This window comes from Nomascus leucogenys, chromosome X (genome assembly GCF_006542625.1).
Source record: "Nomascus leucogenys isolate Asia chromosome X, Asia_NLE_v1, whole genome shotgun sequence".
Classification (NCBI taxonomy): Eukaryota; Metazoa; Chordata; class Mammalia; order Primates; family Hylobatidae; genus Nomascus; species Nomascus leucogenys.
In genome coordinates this window covers 104,397,001-104,416,381 of record NC_044406.1, presented here as the reverse complement: position 1 = coordinate 104,416,381, position 19,381 = coordinate 104,397,001, and positions in this window count along the sequence as shown.

Genomic DNA, 19,381 nt, shown 5'->3' with positions numbered 1-19,381 from the left:
ATTCCTGACCTTCCTTAACCCTAGCGCCCTGCATGGTTACATGGGGACATGAGTGTGTGTTACAATTCTTTATTTTCCTCTGTAAACTTGACATCATTAAGATTAAAAACATGCAAAGGAAAACCCAAGAGTTAATTGAAAACTCTTCTCAGCGTCCGCGATATGAATTGGATTTTAATTATCCTAACACAACCCCCCTCAGTATTATCTTTATACAACATCTTGACAGCCTTTTCCTTTCCAACTAAACTAAAACAACATGGATTTTCTTGTTCTTTACCAATATACAATTGGTATATTTTCTTAAGCTTTTGTTTTTGGTAGAGATGAGGTCTCACTATGTTGCCCAGGCTGGTGTTGAACCCCTGGCCTCAAGTGATCCTCATACTGTGGCCTCCCAAAGTATTGGGATTACAGGCATGAGCCACTGTACCTGGCCTGTTTTTTTTTTTCTTTGGTTTTGTGGGGTTGCCAGTAATTATATGTCTCAAAGGATTTTTTCTGCAATTTTCTTGTAGTTGAAAACAAGTCCTTGAAACTATTCTGCCAATTCATTCAACAAATACTTATTAAGTGCCTATTATATTCCAAGCAGTGTGCTAGTCTAAACAAAAAGAATCTCTGTCTAGTGCTCTTTCCGTTACTTTGGGTCCTTCAAAGTGGAGCACATGTACTGATTGAGCAGGGTGGTGACAAGGTAGTGTGCCCAGGAGCCACAAAATAAAGCAGCTTGTATTTTCTTGAAGCATCTGTTTTACACAGAGATTTAGGAGAACATTAACTGGTAGCTATTTAAAAATCTTTAAACAAATTCAGATACATTCTGCCTTAGAATGCAATATTCATAGAAAATTTGAGGCAAACCCTAATATTTCAGAGAAAGTCTCTGCTTGCAAGGGCAGCTGTGGTAACCCTGAGATGACCCTTTGGAAAGCACTGAGGTGGTGCTGTACTGCCCGAATCTGTTCTTTTAGTCAAACACCCAAACATTTTCATAGCCATAAATTCCCACGATGACCTGTGGAAAAGTTAATGGACATAAATGTTTTTCTCTGTTGTGCAGTTTCAAGGGTACATGTTGGTTACCCTTGGTCTAATGGTCTAAATCTAAACATGTGTTGAGTTCTTACAGAGTTTTTAATGTTGGTGGGTAATGACTAAGAGTGACTATGAAGGAGCTGCCTAGGGAATGATATCTTCAGAATAAAGGTTATTAGGCCAGATGCAGTGGCTCACTCCTGTTATCCCAACACTTTGGGACGCCTAGGCGGGAGCATTGCTTGAGCCCAGGAGTTCAAGACCATCCTGGGCAACGAAGCGAGACCCTGTCTCTATAAGAACAAAAAGAAATTTAAAAATTAGCTGGGCATGGAGGCACACGCCTATAGTCTCAGCTACTGGGGGGAGGTTTAGGCAGGAGGATCCCTTGAGCCCAGGAGTTCGAGGTTGCAGTGGGCTACAATCACACCACTGCCCTTCAGTCTGGTTGACAGAGTGAAACCCTGTCTCAAAAAAAAAAAATTTAAAAAAAATTTTAAAAAAGGCTAGAAGTTATTAGAACACAAGGACCACAAACTTAAAGCAGCACAGTTCATGGTTTCAAAGCTTTGCCCTGTTCTGTGCACACTTGCCTGTCTCATTGATTTGAAGTTCACTTTTGCTAACTTTAAAGCTGCTTTCATTTACAACATAGTATACAAATTGGTTTGTTAATTGCTGGCCACTGAAATAGTTAATACTAGAAGAAAGTTGTCAAGGATTATGTGCTTTGAGGTTGATAAAAGGTTTCTACAGTTTGAGATGGTTTTGAAAATAGGCCAGCAGAGCATTGGAGGAATGCCTGTTACAACGTGATGGTTTAATTTGCTCCAGATGAGAAAGATGAAGAAGAAAAAGGCAAGTGAAGAAAGGGGGTGAAAGTAAATGGAGTAAGTCAAACACTAAATCTTTCAACTGATTTTCATTATTGCAGTCCCACTTTCATTGTTGTTGTTCCATGCCAGACATAGTTAACAGGGCCTGACATTGTTATATTGTTGTGTTACTGCTCAAAGCTTGTAAGGACATGGGTATAGAGGATTGTGATTAGTGGATGGTCTTTATCGTCTACATGTGAAGTGCTTTTACAGTCTATTCAGTAAAAGGAGATAAGAGTTTTGCTGGTAGTTTGTAGAGTTTTCTTTCTTGGTCCCACTTTTTAAAAAATGGTGGTACATTTCTAAAGATCACTTCATTTCAACAAACTTTTCTGTTCCACTCTTGGATGTTTCTTTTTTCTTTTAAGACAGGGTCTCATTCTGTCACTCAGGCTGGAGTGCAGTGGTGCAAAGTCAAGGCTCACTACAGCTTCAACCTCCCAAGTTCAAGTGATCTTCCCACCTCAGCCTCCCAAGTAGTTGGGACTACAGGTGCATGCCACCATGCCTGGCTAGTTTTATGTATTTTTTGTAGAGACAGGGTTTCACCATGTTGCTCAGGCTGGTCCTGGACTCAAGCAGTCCTCCTGCCTCAGCCTCCCAGTTTGCTGGGATTACAGACATGAGCCACTGAACCTGGCCTCACTCTCAGATATTTCTTAGTGGAAAGGCAGTAGAGCTTAATGGCTATGATCTTGAACCCTGGAATCATAGGCTTGGGTTCAAATCCTGACTGCCTTTTGTTGGGCAACTTGCTTCACCTCTCTGAGCCTTGTTTATCTCCCTTGTAAACTATCTCATCTAGTTTAAGGATTAAATTAATAATGCATATAGAGTGCTAAGCACACTTAAGCCACATATGAAATATAACTATACTTATTATTGACTATTTTCATAGATTTGTGGCTAAATTAGTTGATAACTTGGAGCGTACTATAGGAGCTTGGCCAATCATATATGAAGCAGAAATGTGAGGGGAAATTGTGTGTCTTCTTTGTTTATATTGTCTTAATCCTAGCTGGAATGCTATTTTTTGAATGTGCATCTCGTAAATGGTGAGTAGACTGTTTAGAATTAACACTAGTTTTCTGGCAGACAAGAAAGTTTATGGTGAATGTTGGCTTATTACTTACTCAAATATGGCATCACATTGATTCCAAGAAAAATGTCAGTTTTTAATACAATTAACCCAATATGTATTTAAATGTGATACTGTTTGGTTTAATAGGATTTAAAATTTTAATATCCATTTTGAAGGAAAAGGGATATGCAGGATAATGTATACTATGAACATTGTTATCTTTTAAACATGAAAACATTTGGTTTTCTGATAATCACAGAGGTCACACATTTTTCTGATTTATCTCTAATTGTTCCAGATTTTAAGTCCCCAAAGAAGAAAATACTGAAGCATTTGTAATAGTTAAGCCATTGGGAAGAGGTATAATTCTGTTGTGAATAATGTCTTTCTATGGATTTTGAGTTGTTATGGTTATTTCAGGTTTTTATCATGGCTACTGTAGTAACAAATCAAATAATACCCTAAGAGAAGATAAAAGTTTGATAGTACCTTTGATAAATGAATGGATAAGTCTAAATGGAGTATTGAGAACAGCTTTAGGTGTTAGAGGGATAGACTAATCTTTTAAGTTGAAAGTACATGAATGTACCTTTCCTACTTTCTTACATGATGCCCTTTAGTTCCAATGTCAGACAAATGATGAGACAGATAATCCTTGGTTATGCAATGCCACAGGTGCACAGAAGGGAAAAGACCAGGTAACACATTGGTCATATACTGTATATTCACAGGTTTTTGTGACCAATATTAAGATAATGTATATCCAAGTGCTTGAAAAGCTTAGCTCACTATATTGATGAAATATATTATTTATTAGCAGTGATACCTACATTTATAAATAGTGATCATTCTCAGTATCATTTGATGATAAAAAGACAATATTCAAATATATATTTTTTAGAAAAATTAGACTTACTCTACCATTAGGTCATTAGCTCAAACCTTAAATAAAGATAATACCCTTTATTTTTAGAGCATGTTTCTTTTGAAGCATGATTAACTGTCCTTACTCTGTTTATTCCTGTGGAATATGCACGAGTTTAAGTAAATTGCGGAAGGGTTACATCCTGTGAGGTGGAGCTAAGAGTAGACTTTTAGTTTCTAATCCAGTGCTTTTGTACTAATGATATAAAAAGCTCTTGGCCGGGCGCGGTGGCTCATGCCTGTAATCCCAGCACTTTGGGAGGCCGAAGCGGGCGGATCACGAGGTCAGGAGATCGAGACCACGGTGAAACCCCGTTTCTACTAAAAATCCCCCCCCCCAAAAAAAATAGCTGGGTGCGGTGGTGGGCACCTGTAGTCCCAGCTACTTGGGAGGCTGAGGCAGGAGAATGGCGTGAACCTGGGAGGTGGAGCTTGCAGTGAGCTGAGATTGCACTACTGCACTCCAGCCTGGGTGACAGAGCGAGACTCCATCTCAAAAAAAAAAAAAAAAAAAAGCTCTTTAGACCAAAGGATCCTTTAATATCTGTAGCCTTTCAATTGATGGGGTTAAAGCAAAATGTCAGTAATTGTGATACCTACATTCTATACCTATATACCTTCTTGCACAATTTGGTATTTATCAAAATGAGTTTTGGATTCAGTAAGAATTTTATAAGTACTTTTGGTATCATATAGGTACAGTATCCACGTGAACATTTATGAACAAGCAATTATACCCAAAGCACTCTGCTAGGAGGGAGAAAATGTATTCACTGCCCTGAAATAGGTTACAGTCTTGCCAGGGGCAACAGAGAACATGAGTCAATTTGATATTGGCCAATACTAATATTATTACCAACCAGCCAGTGACTAATAAATCATTATTGCACTCATTATGAGCCTGGGACCCTTCCAAGTGCATCTGATGCATTGATACATTTAAACCACATAACAATACTATGAGGTAGGAACTATTATTAGCCCCACTTTACAGATGAGGAAACTGAGGCACATAGACGCTGGATAACTTGCCTGTGGTTACACACCTAATAAGTATAAGAACTAGGAATAAAATCCATGTAGTCTGATTCTTGAGTCTATGCTTTTAACCACACTTCCTTTCATGCTATCTCGGACAGAGGCCATTATATAACAGAGCATGATATCTAAAAAAGGCATGTTAGAAAACAGATTCTAGAGAAATACAGACAAATGATCAGATGAGGGTGTTAAAGTTGGAAAGATAGTTTGAAGAAGGCACTTTTAAAGGAGGTCTTATTGAAAAGCAAGGAACGTATTTCTGAATATTTCAATGCCCAAAGCCATGTGTACATATGTGCATGTGCGTGCACAGGTGCGTGTCGGTATATGTGTGTGGGTGTGTTTATTTTAAACTGGAAAAAAATCTTTAGAGGTTAAAACAAATTGAGAATCTTTTTACTGACAGCTAATCAGAGCTCTGTTTTTGTCTACAATATTTTGACTTCACAATCCTGTGTCGAAAAAAATATTTAACGGCTTTATTAAGATATAGTTCACTCATCATACAATTTACCTGTTTAAAGTAATATAATTCAGTAGTGTTTAGTATACTCACAGAGCTGAGCAACTGTCACCACAATTTTAGAACATTTTCATCACCTCAAAAAGAGAAATTTGTTTTGAAACAATTGTGGCCACAAAGAGGATGGAACTAGTGTCTGTTGGTACTACTGCTTCTCTATCAAAATGTTCATGATTTATGCTCAGTCTAACACAGACCTCATGCTGTTTTTCTGCAGTCTAGCTCCAAATTGCTGTAGAGCTCCTCCTCCTTTGAATTTAATTTTGATCGGTGACAGTCTTTCAAGGCATTATGTATTGATCTAATTTTGAATTCTCAATTCAAGTTGATTGTATATTTGTATTTGTCATAAAGGTATTGATCTTAGTTCTAAATAGCAAAGCCAGACTCGTATTTAAAACAAAACTGCTAAACCCACTAGAATGAGTGGCTACCTCCTTGTCTGTGTATGCTCTATAGTGGGCCAGAGCCAAAGATTTCTGAGAAATTTTATGTGTATACACTGATATTTTTAATTACTTCTAAAAGTTATACCTGATATAGGTTACTAGTGGACAGATGGCTAAGGTAAAAGCAACTCCTCCATGCCATTTTTTTTGGCTGGGGCATAGTATTGGGGTGGTGTGTTATGGAAAATGTCTTTTTTTTGAGACAGGGTTTCATTCTGTTTTCCAGGCTAGAATGCAGTGGCATGATCACAGCTTACTGTAGCCTTGACCTCGGGGGCTCAAATGTTTCTTCCACCTCAACCTTCTGAGTAGCTGGGAACACAGGCACGCATCACCATGCTTGGCATTTTTTTTTTTTTTTTTTTTTTTTTTTTTTTTTTTTTTTTTTTTTTTTTTTTTAGTAGAAATGAGGCCTCGGTATATTGCCCAGGCTGTTCTTGAACTTCTGAGCTCAAGTGGTCCTCCCACCTTGGCCTCCAGAAGTGCTGGGATTACAGGTGTGAGCGACTGCATGTGGCTGAAAAATGTCTTATAAAATGTATTCCATGATACTGTGTACAGGGTATGAAATAACTGGAATTAAAAAAAATTCGGCCACTGACTTTTCAGCTATTTAGGGTTCAAAAAATATACAGTTAGTGTTTACAGTCAAGGACTGTGTTTCTGTCCAGTGGGAGTTACCAAACCAAACATCTGTGTGTGTGTTGGGGGAGGCAGGCTGTTCCCAGGTCTTCATTAAAGTAATAAGCTACAGTCAGTGTTATCTTTCAGACTAAATAATTACTATTTCCTTTCTATTATTAAAAAATGACCTTCAGACATAATTAAATGTCTTAAAGAACATAGGTGTCTTCTAAAATGTGTTAATCTTAGGTTGCTCTCTTTTTCTTCTTCTGATTTTTCTTACTTTTAATTTTACCGAATTTTTCTTTCAGAATGATCTTGAAATGTCATTTTACACTTTCTCGGTATTTTTAAATGCCTATTATCTACTTGGGTTGTTTCTGCTCAGGGGCCAAAGTAGTTTTAGTTGAAGTTAAAGTGAGTTGACAAAATGATCTCCTGTGAATCTTAAGTAAATTTTTTATTTGCATAGATGGAATTTCTGCTTTGCCATGTATGGCAAAAGGTGTAGTGATCTCACAGCTAGTAGGTGGGAGAAAATCAATTAAGGTGGCACTGCTGTCACTAGAATAAAAAATCTAAGCATACCTTTATATTAATTAGGTGGAAGCTCCTCTTTATCACTAAGCTCAACAGTTGAGATCGCCTGGAGTCAGGGAGTCAGGTGCTGTGGAGTTAAAAACAAAAAGCTTGCTTGATTTAGAAATTCTGGCTTATATGTATGATGCTACCTTTTCTCACAACTAGATTTTGGTTATTAAGCCATTGTGATATTGGGCTATGTTAAAAGACGTTAGAAACCTGTTCATTTAAGGCAAGCCAAATTGGTCTGGTATAAGAGGGGCATGCTGAATGAGAAAGTATCACATCATTTAGGATAGAGAATTTTGAGTAATGTGAATATTGAGTTTTCTGTGACTTGATATATCATTTATTGATTTTAACAAATGAACCCATTACATTATACTCATAAACTATTACTTCACAATAGTTTGATTTTCTGCTTAAATCAGTGCCTAAAATGGTAAAGTCTTAAATGGTTTAGAATGACTCTGCATGTAGGTTAGGTCCATCTACCTGTTTTATACAGGGATCTGCTTTATCTGCACATAAAGAAGATTCGCTAGCTTTAATTAGCCTTACTATGTAGGGCAGCACTTTCTCTAATGAGAGAAAATGAGGTATTTTACACAAATTAATTAAACAGAAATTAGCGAGTACCTTCTTTAACCCAGGTGATGGGGATGCAGTGGTGAACAAAGTTCTATCTTCATTCTATGAGGTATTCACAGCATTATATGCACTCTTTTTGTTCTTTTCTAAGAACATTCCATTCAAAGGAATAGAAAAAGTGGCAGGAGAAAACACACTCCTTTCCTTTAAGGATGTAGTTTAGCATTTGCACACATCACATTCACACATATCCCACTGGCCAGAACTTAATCCTATGGTAATACCTAAGCTGGAAAATGTGGCCCTTCACTGCATGGATATGTGCCAAGCAAAAAAATTTATTACTATATGAGCCGGGAAGAACAGATATTGGGGAATAACTAACAGTCTCTGCTATACATTGTCCCTAATGTAAACCTTTAATCATTCATCAATTTCTTGACTTATCTGGAGATATTATCTCTATGACATCAGCTACACATTTGCTTCAGGGTAAAAATTAAAACTTCTCAGCAGAGTATACAAGCCCATCATGACTTGACTCCTGCCTGTCCCTCTAGCACCTCTCTCACCCCATCCGAAGTTGCAGCCTTATGGGGACTACTGGGACTTCCCCAAACTGGCCATGCTCTCTTACCACACATTTGTACTTGCTACTTGTATTAGTTTGTTTTCACACTACTATAAAGAAATACCCAAGGCTGGATAATTTATAAAGGAAAGAGTTTTAATTGACTCATAGTTTTGAGGGGAGGCCCTCAGAAAACTTACAATCATGGTGGAAGGTGAAGGGGAAGCAAGCACCTTCTTCACAAGGTGGCAAGAGAGAGAAGAGTGAAGGAGGAACTTCTAAACACTTATAAAACCATCAGATCTCATTAGAACTATCATGAGAACAGCATGGGGAAAACTGCACCCGTGATCCAATCACCTCCCTGCCTTGACACATGGGGATTACAGGTCCCTCCCTCCACACTTGGGGATTATAAATTGAGATGAGATTTGGGTGGAGACACAGAGTCAAACCATATCACTGCTCGTCCTAAACTGCTGCCTACTTTTTGTCCTTCAGGGTTCAGTTTAGATAGCACCTCTTCTGGGAAGGTTTTCTTGAGCCTCCTGTACCCCACACCCCTGTTATGTGTTTCTTTCATGTATTTCCATAGTATTGTTCATGACTCTCTTTAACAACCTGTATTACAAGTAGTGTTTTTCCTTCTCTATCTCTCTCCCTGAATTATGAATTCCTTGAGGACAGGGGCTAACTCAGTTATCTGTATTGTCTGGCATGATAACCTGCTCCAGAGTTGAGTTTAGTTAATGTTTGTTGGTAAGAAAATGAATGAATGAATATTCAGTTTACTAATTATGACTCCTTGATTAAGATGTCAACTCTTCCTATTTGCCATCTGGAAATTGCAGTACTTAGAGTATTTTCCAGTAGCTAGGACTGGGTAATTTTGTAAGAGGTATTGATAAAATGAAATAATTTGAAATAAACATCAGATGATTAATATATGAATTATAGAAGGCACAAACAATTGATGTGTAAGAGTTAGGAAGAGCCCTAGGGATCATTTAATCCAGCCCTTCTAGAAGTTTTTAAAAGGACACATGACTAATATATAGAGAGATGTTAAATTACTTGCTCAAGGGCCTCCACTTTCAAGGATCTTGTAATATTGTTAGACAGATGGTATGTATAGACATGAAAGAGGTGATTGAGAAAAAATTGCTGAAGGAGTAGAAATGATTGGAATAGTCAGGGTAGGTTTGACCAAGGATCTTGGCTTTGCAGTGAGCCTTGGTCACTGGGTAGGATTTTGATATGAGAAGACATTCAAGATATAGGCAATGTATAAATAAAAGTGGAAAGACAAGGATATACGGGAGAATTTTGAGATCTCTTTAGTTGAGTGATATTTAGTAGTAAGAGAAAATACAGAAAAATTGGGCCAGAAAATGGAGGGATTTAAATACCAGGCTGCTGAGGGAAACCATGGGCAGTTTTAAGTAGGCGAGTAATACAACTTTTGTATGTTGTATCTGACTGATAGGTGGGCTGGGTTGAAGGCTGAATGGGTCATGAAACTGGCATATTGTCTAATATGCCAATTTAAAAATATGAACTTAATGGGTTCTTGTTTTTGCTCAAAAGCAAACGCATGATATACTGTCAGTTCCCATGATAATTAACATAACAATGTCAGTGTTTTTCTTAATGGAGAAAGTGAGTGGAAGTAGCAAGCTTATAGTATTAGTATTGCATATGTATTAGTCATGACATACTATAGATAATTGTATAAATTCTCACGTTACGCCAATAAACTGTAAAAATTCCAGAAGTAACTGAGAACGTGGTAGCAGCTGCAGCATCAGCCCATGCTATTTTGCCAGCCATTCGGAGACTGGGTAAATTAACCAGTGGCATGAACTCTCCCGGTGCATTTTGGAGCCATTTTGTTCAAAAGTTGTTTTGTAGAAAGTGAAAATGTTATACTGTATTTTGGCAAAAATACAAAGAACAATAAGCAGAGCTCTCTTTAGTATATTAATCATCATCTAAAAATGAAAAGCGTGAGGGGAGAACCTTACTTCATGTGCCTGTGAGGAAACTTTGACTTTGTATAGACAAAAAGTATGTACACAGAGAAAGACTTGTTATATAAATAGTATAGCTCATTTGTATAGTCAAGGTGCCTGCCTGCCTGCCTGCCTGCCTTCTTTCCTTCCTTCCTTCCTTCCTTCCTTCCTCCCTCCCTCCCTCCCTCCCTCCCTCCCTCCCTCCCTCCCTCCCTCCCTCCTTCCTTCCTTCCTTCCTTCCTTCCTTCCTTCCTTCCTTCCTTCCTTCCTTCCTTCTTTCCTTCCTTCCTTTCTTCTTTCCTTCTTTCCTTCTTTCCTTTCTTTCTTTGTGACAGAGTCTGGCTCTGTCACCCAGGCTGGAGTGCAGTGGCACCATCTCAGCTCACTGCAACCTCTACCTCCAGGGCTCAAGGAATCCCCCACCAAGTCGCTGGGACTACAGGTGTGTGCCACCATGCCCAGCTAATTTTTTAAAAAACTTTTTATTAGAGACGAGGCGTTGCTGTGTTGCCGAGGCTGGCTGGTCTCAAACTCCTGGCCTCAATTGATCCACCTGCTTCGGCCTCCCAAAGTGCTGAGATTATAGGTGTGAGCCACTGTGCCCAGCCGAGTGTATTTATTTAATAGCTGTGTACGATTGCACTTAACTCATGGCTTTAACCCGTGGCTGGCTTTAACTTAGCATTTTGAAAGTCTCTAAGTTTATAGCTTCAGACACATATTAATACTTACTTTTTAGGACCTAATGAAAACAGTTTATATTATCATTCGTCTTTCTCCTAGGAATTGGAAGGAAATTTTCAGTTTAATGAAGTTTTAAGTTGTATTAATTTGAGTCTAGAAAATTTGTACAACTTTTTTTGGGAAACCTTCAAAAGTATTTGTTTCAGATGGTGTACAATGAAATGCATAAATACCTATTTCCATAACATCTTTGTACTTCAAAATAATATAAAATTAATTTTATGTACCTTCTGATAATTAAAAGCATTTAATAAATAAAAAAGTATAATTTTTTTAAAATTTTATTATTATTTAAGTTTTAGGGTACATGTGCACAACGTGCAGATTTGTTACATATGTATACATGTGCCATGTTGGTGTGCTGCACCCATTAACTCGTCATTTAGCATTAGGTATATCTCCTAATGCTGTCCCTCCCCCCTCCCCCCACCCCACAACAGGCCCCAGTGTGTGATGTTTCCCTTCCTGTGTCCATGTGTTCTAATTGTTCAATTCCCACCTATGAGTGAGAACATGCGGTGTTTGGTTTTTTGTCCTTGCGATAGTTTCCTGAGAGTGATGGGTTCCAGTTTCATCCATGTCCCTACAAAGGACATGAACTCATCATTTTTTATGGCTGCATAGTATTCCATGGTGTATATGTGCCACATTTTCTTAATCCGGTCTATCATTGTTGGACATTTGGGTTGGTTCCAAGTCTTTGCTATTGTGAATAGTGCCACAATAAACATACGTGTGCATGTGTCTTTATAGCAGCATGATTTATAATCCTTTGGGTATATACCCAGTAATGGGATGGCTGGGTCAAATGGTATTTCTAGTTCTAGATCCCTGAGGAATCGCCACACTGACTTCCACAATGGTTGAACTAGTTTACAGTCCCACCAACAGTGTAAAAGTGTTCCTATTTCTCCATATCCTCTCTGGCACCTGTTGTTTCCTGACTTTTTAATGATGGCCATTCTAACTGGTGTGAGATGGTATCTCATTGTGGTTTTGATTTGCATTTCTCTGATGGCCAGTGATGATGAGCATTTTTTCATGTGTCTTTTGGCTGCATAAATGTCTTCTTTTGAGAAGTGTCTGTTCATACCCTTTGCCCACTTTTTGATGGGATTGTTGGTTTTTTTCTTGTAAATTTGTTGGAGTTCATTGTAGATTGTGGATATTAGCCCTTTGTCCGATGAGTAGGTTGCGAAAATGTTCTCCCATTCTGTAGGTTGCCTGTTCACTCTGATGGTAGTTTCTTTTGCTGCGCAGAAGCTCTTTAGTTTAATTAGATCCCTTGTCAATTTTGGCTTTTGTTGCCATTGCTTTTGGTGTTTTAGACATGAAGTCCTTGCCCATGCCTATGTCCTGAATGGTATTCCCTAGGTTTTCTTCTAGGGTTTTTATGGTTTTAGGTCTGTCATGTAAGTCTTTAATCCATCTTGAATTAATTTTAGTATAAGGTGTAAGGAAGGGATCCAGTTTCAGCTTTCTACATATGGCTAGTCAGTTTTCCCAGCACCGTTTATTAAATAGGGAATCCTTTCCCCATTGCCTGTTTTTGTCAGGTTTGTCAAAGATCTGATAGTTGTAGATGTGTGGCATTATTTCTGAGGGCTCTGTTGTGTTCCATTGGTCTATATCTCTGTTTTGGTACCAGTACCATGCTGTTTTGGTTACTGTAGCCTTGTAGTATAGTTTGAAGTGAGGTAGCATGATGCCTCCAGCTTTGTTCTTTTGGCTTAGGATTGACTTGGCGATGCGGGCCCTTTTTTGGTTCCATATGAACTTTAAAGTAGTTTTTTTCCAATTCTGTGAAGAAAGTCATTGGTAGCTTGATGGAGATGGCATTGAATCTATAAATTACCTTGGGCAGTATGGCCATTTTCACGATATTGATTCTTCCTACCCATGAGCATGGAATGTTCTTCCATTTGATTGTATCCTCTTTTATTTCATTGAGCAGTGGTTTGTAGTTCTCCTTGAAGAGGTCCTTTACATCCCTTGTAAGTTGGATTCCTAGGTATTTTATTCTCTTTGAAGCAATTGTGAATGGGAGTTCACTCATAATTTGGCTCTCTGTTTGTCTGTTATTGGTGTATAAGAATGCTTGTGATTTTTGCACGTTGATTTTGTATCCTGAGACTTTGCTGAAGTTGCCTATCAGCTTAAGGAGATTTTGGGCTGAGACAATGCGGTTTTCTAGATATACAATCATGTCATCTGCAAACAGGGACAATTTGACTTCCTCTTTTCCTAATTGAATACCCTTTATTTCCTTCTCCTGCCTGATTGCCCTGGCCAGAACTTCCAACACTATGTTGAATAGGAGTGGTGAGAGAGGGCATCCCTGTCTTGTGCCAGTTTTCAAAGGGAATGCTTCCAGTTTTTGTTCATTCAGTATGATATTGGCTGTGGGTTTGTCATAGATAGCTCTTATTATTTCAAGATACATCCCATCAATACCTAATTTATTGAGAGTTTTTAGCATGAAGGGCTGTTGCATTTTGTCAAAGGCCTTTTCTGCATCTATTGAGATAATCATGTGGTTTTTGTCTTTGGTTCTGTTTATATGCTGGATTACGTTTATTGAATTTCGTATGTTGAACCAGCCTTGCATCCCAGGGATGAAGCCCACTTGATCGTGGTGGATAAGCTTTTTGATGTGCTGCTGGATTCAGTTTGCCAGTATTTTATTGAGGATTTTTGCATCAGTGTTCATCAAGGATATTGGTCTGAAATTCTCTTTTTTTGTTGTGTCTCTGCCAGGCTTTGGTATCAGGATGATGCTGGCCTCATAACATGTGTTAGGGAGGATTCCCTCTTTTTCTATTGATTGGAATAGTTTCAGAAGGATGGTACCACCTCCTCCTTGTACCTCTGGTAGACTTCGGCTGTGAATCCATCTGGGCCTGGACTTTTTTTGTTGGTAAGCTATTGATTATTGCCTCAATTTCAGAGCCTGTTATTGGTCTATTCAGAGATTCAGCTTCTTCCTTGTTTAGTCTTGGGAGGGTGTATGTGTCGAGGAATTTATCCTTTTCTTCTAGATTTTCTAGTTTATTTGCATAGAGTTGTTTATAGTATTCTCTGATGGTAGTCTGTATTTTTGTGGGATCGGTGGTGATATCCCCTTTGTCATTTTTTATTGCGTCTATTTGATTCTTCTCTCTTTTCTTCTTTATTAGTCTTGCTAGCAGTCTATCAATTTTGTTTGTCTTTTCAAAAAACCAGCTCCTGCATTCATTGATTTTTTGAAGGTTTTTTTGTGTCTCTATTTCCTTCAGTTCTGCTCTGATTTTAGTTATTTCTTGCCTTCTGCTAGCTTTTGAATGTGTTTGCTCTTGCTTCTCTAGGTCTTTCAATGGTGTTAGGGTGTCAATTTTAGATCTTTCCTGCTTTCTCTTGTGGGCATTTAGTGCTATAAATTTCCCCCTACACACTGCTTTGAATGTGTCCCAGAGATTCTGGTATGTTGTGTCTTTGTTCTCATTGGTTTCAAAGAGCATCTTTATTTCTGCCTTCATTTCATTATGTACCCAGTAGTCATTCAGGAGCAGTTTGTTCAGTTTCCATGTAGTTGATCGGTTTTGAGTGAGTTTCTTAATCCTGAGTTCTAGTTTGATTGCACTGTGGTCTGAGAGACAGTTTGTTATAATTTCTGTTCTTTTACATTTGCTGAGGAGTGCTTTACTTCCAACTGTGTGGTCAATTTTGGAATAGGTGTGGTGTGGTGCTGAAAAGAATGTATATTCTGTTGATTTGGGGTGGAGAGTTCTGTAGATGTCTATTAGGTCTGCTTGGTGCAGAGCTGAGTTCAATTCCTGGATATCCTTGTTAACTTTCTGTCTCGTTGATCTGTCTAATGTTGAAAGTGGGGTGTTAAAGTCTCCCATTATTATTGTGTGGGAGTCTAAGTCTCTTTGTAGGTCACTCAGGACTTGCTTTATGAATCTGGGTGCTCCTGTATTGGGTGCATATATATTTAGGATAGTTAGCTCTTCTTGTTGAATTGATCCCTTTACCATTATGTAATGGCCTTCTTTGTCTCTTTTGATCTTTGTTGGTTTAAAGTCTATTTTATCAGAGACTAGGATTGCAACCCCTGCCTTTTTTTGTTTTCCATTTGCTTGGTAGATCTTCCTCCATCCCTTTATTTTGAGCCTATGTGTGTCTCTGCATGTGAGATGGGTTTCCTGAATACAGCACACTGATGGGTCTTGACTCCTTATCCAATTTGCCAGTCTGTGTCTTTTAATTGGAGCATTTAGCCCATTTACATTTAAGGTTAATATTGTTATGTGTGAATTTGATCCTGTCATTATGATGTTAGCTGGTTATTTTGCTCGTTAGTTGATGCAGTTTCTTCCTAGCCTCGATGGTCTTTACAATTTGGCATGTTTTTGCAGTGGTTGGTACCAGTTGTTCCTTTCCATGTTTAGTGCTTCCTTCAGGAGCTCTTTTAGGGCAGGCCTGGTGGTGACAAAATCTCTCAGCATTTGCTTGTCTGTAAAGGATTTTATTTCTCCTTCACGTATGAAGCTTAGTTTGGCTGGATATGAAATTCTGGGTTGAAAATTCTTTTCTTTTTTTTATTTTATTATTATTATACTTTACGTTTTAGCGTACATGTGCACAACGTGCAGGTTTGTTACATATGTATACTTGTGCCATGTTGGTGTGCTGCACCCATTAACTCGTCATTTAGCATTAGGTATATCTCCTAATATCCCTCCCCCCTCCTCCCACCCCACAACAGTCCCTGGTGTGTGATATTCCCCTTCCTGTGTCCATGTATTCTCATTATGCAATTCCCACCTATGAGCAAGAACATGCGGTGTTTGGTTTTTTGTCCTTGTGACAGTTTGCTGAGAATGATGGTTTCCAGTTTCATCCATGTCCCTGTAAAGGACATGAACTCATCATTTTTTATGGCTTCTTTTCTTTAAGAATGTTGAATATTGGCCCCCACTCTCTTCTGGCTTGTTGAGTTTCTGTGGAGAGATCAGCTGTTAGTCTGATGGGCTTCTCTTTGTGGGTAACCCGACCTTTCTCTCTGGCTGCCCTTAACATTTTTTTCCTTCATTTCAACTTTGGTGAATCTGACAATTGTGTGTCTTGGAGTTGCTCTTCTCGAGGAGTATCTTTGTGGCGTTCTCTGTATTTCCTGAATTTGAATGTTGGCCTGCGTTGCTAGATTGGGGAAGTTCTCCTGGATAATATCCTGCAGAGTGTTTTCCAGCTTGGTTCCATTCTCCCCGTCACTTTCAGGTACACCAATCAGACGTATATTTGGTCTTTTCACATAGTCCCATATTTCTTGGAGGCTTCGTTTGTTTCTTATTACTCTTTTTTCTCTAAACTTCTCTTCTTGCTGCATTTCATTCATTTCGTCTTCCATCACTGATACCCTTTCTTCCAGTTGATCACATCGGCTACTGAGGCTTGTGCATTTGTCACATAGTTCTCGTGCCATGGTTTTCAGCTCCATCAGGTCCTTTAAGGATTTCTCTGCATTGGTTATTCTAGTTAGCCATTCGTCTAATTTTTTTTCTAGGTTTTTAACTTCTTTGCCTTGAACTAAAGGAGGAGGTTCGAACTTCCTCCTTTAGCTCGGAGTAGTTTGATCTTCTGAAGCCTTCTTCTCTCAACTTGTCAAAGTCATTCTCCGTCCAGCTTTGTTCCGTTGCTGGTAAGGAGCTGTGTTCCTCAGTTGGAAATGCAGAAATCACCCGTCTTCTGCGTCGCTCACGCTGGGAGCTGTAGACTGGAGCTGTTCCTATTCGGCCATCTGGGCTCCACCCCCGAGAGAAAAAGTATAATTTTTCTGTGATTCCTTTTCCTACTCTGTTGGAACATCTGCTAAACTTTAGCCCATCATACATCTTATGCTTGTATAACAACATGAAAATCTGTAATAACCAGTTTTTGGCATCATACATTATTATAAGACTTTGTCATAATATTTCAGGGAAGTAATGCTGTTGAATGTACTAATAAGATACAAAATTAATTTAGATGATTTCCTAGCTATAACCTATTGAAAATCATTTGTTTTGGTTTCCAATCTTATTGAAATCCTAAAAATACTTAAAATAAGTTACAGAGTAAAATGTAATAGGAATCATTTAATATACATCAGCACACATCCTGTCTCTTCATTACATGAAATGGTACTCGAACATTGTGAATATAAAGTTAAGGTATAGTTTTAATTAAGACTGTGGATTCTAAACCTGACCTAAAATCTGACTCTGTCACTTGCTACTTGTGTTACTTCATTTTATTGCGTCATGGTTTCCTCATCTCTAATGGAGGAACAAGAGATTTTATAGAAGTTAGATAAAGTAGTGTATGTGAGTGTTAAGCATAGTACCTAGAATATGATAAGATTTAACAAATGTTAGTTATTATTTTATATAACTAGTATTATCTGGTTATGAAAGGAACTTTGGCTTTTAGTTTCAAATTTATCTTTCTAGCCATTTTATTTAAGACATTTATACAAGAAGAAATATATAAAGAATGAGGTAAATGACAAATTAGCAATTTAATAGTTATCAACTAGTAGGGGGCACTTTTAGCAGGCAAATTACTCATTATTATGGTCAATTATTTTGGCAAATAATTAAAGAAAATGAAAAAAGAAGACCACCAGACTATGAATGACTTTGCCTTTAACTCATGCCGATAGAATTTGTTTTAAAATTGTTTCACTATTAGGAAGTACCCTGGTTTTGACTAAACTTTTTAAAAAGTTTGTTTGAAATAATTACAGATTCACATGAACTTGAAAAGATAGTACAGAGAGGTCCTGGATACCTGTCACTCAGTTTTTCCAAATGACTGTATCTTATGTAACTATAGTATATTTTCATAGCCCAGAAATTGATATTGGTACAATGTGTATATATAGTTCTGTGACATTTTATCACATTATGGATTCATGTAACCACCTCCACAATGATGATACAGAAATATTTCACCATAACAGACATAAATTAGAGAACTCAAGAGGAGGGGGAAGGAAAGAAAAATTTTTTGTATTGATACATATTTTGCTTACCATGTTCTTCCTTCCTTCCTGATGTTCCAAGGTACCCTCTTTTATCATTTTCTTTTGGTTTAGATAACTTCTTTTAGCTAATAGGGTAGGTATGCTGGTGACAAAATCTTAGTTTTCCTTTATCTGAGAATGCTTTAATTTCCCCTTTATTCCTGAAGATTTTTTTTTTTTTTGCTTGATATAGGGTTCTGAGTTGACAGTTCTTATCTTTCAGCACTTGAAAAATCCTGTGTGTCTCTTCCTTATGGCCTCCATGGTTTCTGATGAAAAATCTGCTGTCATGTGAATTGTTTCCCCTGATAGGTAAGGTGTTTCTCTCACTACTTTAAAAATTTTTTATTTGTTAACAACTTTCAAAAATTTGATTATGATGTGGTTTATAGTCAATTTTCGTATTTTATTTATGTTTTTTTAAATTTCAATAGGTTTTTGACAAACAGGTGGTGTTTGATTACATGAATAACTTCTTTAGTGATGATTTCTGAGATTTTGTTGCACCCATCCCTCAAGCAGTGCACACTGTACCCGGTGTGAAGTCTTTTATCCCTCGCCACCCCCAACCCTTTCTCCTGAGTCCCCAAATTCTAATGTATCACTCTTATGCCTTTGCATCCTCATAGCTTAGCTCCCACATATGAGTGAGAATACATGATGTTTGGTGGTTTTCCATTCCTGAGTTACTTCACTTAGAATATTCTGGTATGTATATAATGATGCTACCTTCATCCAGGTTGCTGTGAATGCCATTATTTCATACCATTTTATGTCTGAGTAGTATTCCATGGTGTGTGTGTGTGTGTGTGTGTGTGTGTGTGTGTGTGTGTATACCTCCACATTTTCTTTATCCTAGAATGGATTTTCTTGGGTATATTCTATTTGGGATTTGCATGGCTTCTTGATTCTGTAGGTTTCTTGTCTCTTTGAGTACTTTTTCAGCCCCACCCTTTCTCTCTCCTTCTTATCTCTCATAATGCAAATGTTAGATCGTTTGTTATAGTCCCTAAAGTCCCTAATTCTGTATTCATATTTTTTTCAGTTTATTTTATCTTTGTTTTTCAGGTTGGATAATTAGTGTTCTTCTATTTTACAGTTCACTGATTTTTCCTCTGTCTTTTCCATTCTGCTGTTGAACCTATCTGTTGGGTATTTTATTACAATTATTGTATTTTTTGCTTTTAAAAGATCCATTTGGTTCTTCTTTATATCTTCTATTTCTTTACTGAGACTTTATTTTTTTGCTGAGACTCTTGGTTTCAAATGTTTTCGTAA